This window comes from Pteropus medius, unplaced genomic scaffold, assembly GCF_902729225.1.
Source record: "Pteropus medius unplaced genomic scaffold, Ma_sr-lr_union100, whole genome shotgun sequence".
NCBI lineage: Eukaryota > Metazoa > Chordata > Mammalia > Chiroptera > Pteropodidae > Pteropus > Pteropus medius.
Window position 1 is genome coordinate 14,833,936 of NW_024351073.1, and position 3,857 is coordinate 14,837,792.

General features: G+C 32.7%; 1 pseudogene; it reads right to left on the reverse strand.

Annotated features, from left to right (window-relative positions):
- Positions 1 to 223: 223 nt before the first annotated feature.
- On the reverse strand, positions 224 to 341 carry LOC120586331 (uncharacterized; annotated as a pseudogene).
- Between the last annotated feature and the right edge of the window lie 3,516 nt (positions 342 to 3,857).

The following is a 3,857-nucleotide window of genomic DNA, read 5'->3' on the forward strand; positions in this document are numbered from 1 at the left end:
GTCAGTATGACCTGTCTCTTTAATGTTTAACATCCTCTGTGTTATAAAGACCCTGTCCTAAACTTATGCCAACAATTAATTCAACAAAATGCTATATTTACAGAGATTAAGATATATAGTGATTGCTCATAGCTTTGACTCTTAGGTAAAGAAACAAGGAATTTGAAGGAAGGAATTTATACAAAACTCATATCTGCAAAATATAAAAGATAATTTTTTTTTCTGCCTACAGCACCTGGTATTTTTAGGTGGTCTCCCATCCAAGTACTAACCAGGCCCAACCCTGCTTAGCTTCTGAGATCAGATGAGATCAGGCGTGTTCAGGGTGGCATGGTGTACACGATAAATTTTTAAGTATTATGTTAATGTAAATGTTTTCCTGGGTGATTTTTGTTGTTGTCTTGTGTTTTTTTATTTGTTTGTTTTTTTGTTTGCTTTTTTTGTTGTTGTTGCATAAGCTTAGTGGCTTTTAGACAAATTGTAACACTCTTGATTACATTTGGAAGAAAAATGTACATTTCTTCCTTATTCAGAGCCTTGTTTCATTTTATTTTATACTGTGCATTTGTAGTTGTGTGTGTTTGTTTGCCTATGTGGGTCCATGTACTTGTCTGGACATGTGTTTGCATGTCTGTGTGTACATTAGAATTACTTGAAATAGACACCAGAAAAGGATATATATATTCGATTACTATAAGAAAAGACATAAATGTAATGATCGTAAATAAAATAATGCTCAAAAATATATTTTAAAATGCTCAAAAAATTTTGTATTTTCAGATCCCTTTGTAAAAAATATTCCTAAGTTAACTATTTTTCCCTTTTTGTAGCTGTTTCAAATTTCTTGGCAGAATGAACAATATAATACCAGTATTCTACATTGAACATTTTTTTAAAGTCTTCAGGATATGTCAAATGATAATAATTTCCTCAGAATCATTTGGAGAGTGAACATTAAATATAGATACTTTATGAACATTGCCATCATATTGTCATTCTTTTCTTTTTCCTTTAATTTGAATTTTGTGTGCAAATGAAAGCCTGAAAACTGATGGGATTTGCACTATGGTTGGTACCTCAGAGTACTGCTTTTAAAATTGACATTTTGTGGAAAATGAAGCAAAAACTCATTATGAAACAAATTATACAATTAAATAAAAAGTAGCAGCTGGGAATTGCAAGGATTTTATGTGAAAATCACAGCAAACATTGCTTAACTTTATGGAATCAGATTTCCAATGGATTTGTTATCTGCTGTGGGAGATTCACAGCGGCAACTCAATGACGACTACACACAGAGAACTTGCATTTCTGCAAAACTTTTCTTCTCTGCCCACCTCAATTATGAAAAAGCAGCAGAACATGCATTCACTTAGGAAAAAAATATATATATTCTATGACCTGGTAATGCAGATTTAAATGACCTGCTAATTGTGATCTATTTGGAATTTAAGCCTTGCATTATACATGATTTTAAAATTCAATACATTCAAATTGATCATTGTTACAATAGCATTGAAATGTAAACATTTACTTAAATTAAGTTGAATGTATGTAATATACACTTTGTGTATTTTATATGTATGAATGTTCTAAACATAGCACATCTCTATCTTTGTTATACTTTTTATCTGAAATATTTAATATCAATGTTGCTATAAGTACTTGTATTTTCTAATAATGTGAATTGCTTTTCTTTTATTTAAAAATATAGCATATAAAATTAGAGTCTATATTTGTTGAATAAAGCTCATTCTTTTATCGAGGGAGAAATCAATATGATATTAATAACATCTTGGTTCTAAAACAATGATTTTTAAAAATGTTTTAACATTTCTGAAATTTCAATCTGCTTGCAATCAATTGCTTGTTGTTACTATTAATTGGCAGTGTTTCATTTTTCCTATCTTATTATAAAATAATGGCACAATACAACCAATGTTGTTAGTGTTTTTTCTTATTCTAAAATATTGATAAAAATATATTTGAAAACACTTTCATGTACATTATTAATTGTTTAATTCATCAGATATTTATTGAAAATCTAAAGCATATTCTGCACTATGAGTAACAATAAGTTTGACATGAGCTCAGCCTTTATGGCACTCTGAAACTAGTGGGAAAAATTAGCAAGATAACTATTCAATAAAATATGTTATAAGATTATCAACACCATGCATGGATGGCGAGAAAATAATTTTGGAAAAGATAAATAGTGTAGACCTCAGAATAACTATGTTTTGGAAGATCAGGGCTTGAAAGCGTGACATTCCAGAGAGAAAGATTATTATTCCAGAGAGAAAGATTATGAGTCCAAAGGCTCAAAGGCGATAAATGGTTACTTTATACAAAGCAGTGTGGAATAATTAAGTTAAGGGAAAGAGAAAAAATAACATCAGAAAGGAAATAAGAAAATATAACACGAAGAGTATTGCATATTATGACAAAGCGCTGGGACTTCACACTTACGACAACTGGGAGCTACAAAGTTAAGTCAATTCTTTAGACTGGGAAGTTTTACTGGATCTTGTCTCTAAAAGAATTATTCCATCTTATCCCATAATCTTTAATGGATTGAGAGAAGCAATGATTCCAGTTTCATAAGGCTTTCCATTTCTGGAAACTGTTTTCTTCAATTTTTGCTCAAAAGGAAGTCAACTCTTGTCTGAGGTCATCTTTATTTTGTGATAACCAATAATAGTCAATGAACATTATTATTTTCAGGTTTTGAAATCACTTCACCAATATCTAGAGGTTTCAGTTTTACCATTTCTTTTTCAACTTTCCCAAATGAATCTCCAACTTTTCAATCTACAGTTTCTTCCTTCTTTCCTTCCTTCCTTCCTCCCACCCTCCCTCCCTCTCTCCCTTCTTCATTCCTTCCTTCCTTCCTTCCTTCCTTCCTTCCTTCCTTCCTTCTTCCTTCCTTCCTTCACCTTCATTTCCTTCCTTCCTTCCTTCCTTCCCTCCCTCCCTCCTTCCTTCCCTCCCTCTCTTTCTCTCTCTTTCTCTCCCTTCTCTTCCCATCTCCCAGATACTATGTCATATATTTTAGATTTTTGGTGATGGATGAATCCGATATCATGCTGGTAAATATTTAACAAGCCGATATTGTCAAACAGAACAAAACAAAATAAACAAAAAGCCGTAATGTTTATTATTTGATTGTTTCTTTGATGTTAATACTTTCATCATAGATCATTTGAGGCTACCAACTTTCTGTCAATGAATGTAGAGTTGAGCCACCTTGAACCATCAATAGGAAGCCCAATACAAGATACTACTTTCCATAGTTAAGGTAATAATAACAAGAGATAAAATTCCTAATCCACATTGTATTTTTTTTAACTGAAAATGGTCCTATTATCCCCATGTCCTTTGAAATATAACCTTTTAGCTTCTCTCATGAAGAAGTTTCTCAACAATTGGAATTCACTTGCTTTGACAAAGGGAATGTTGTAGAAGTCACTCGTGCCAGTTCTGAGCTAGGCCTCAAGATCATTGCACACTTGCATTCTCTACTTCACTACTCTGTCTTCATGTTGAAAGCAAGACTGGACCAGCCAGCTGAGTGATAGCAGAGACACAAGAAAAGTCGAGTTGTCAGCCAAGAATAAGCATGAAACACCAGCTCTCAGCAAACTCACCATTCAGAAATAATAGCAAGCCTAGCTGGTACCAAAGCAGCCCAAATTAGCTGAACCACACAGGCACTTATACATCCCTGAAAAACAACAGTGATATTTTTTCAGTGATTGACCCATTATGAATTGCCAGCAGTTCCAAGTTTGATAACTACATCTCATACTACATTGGCACTGACACTTAAATCTTTTTTCTCTCTACACACTTAAATT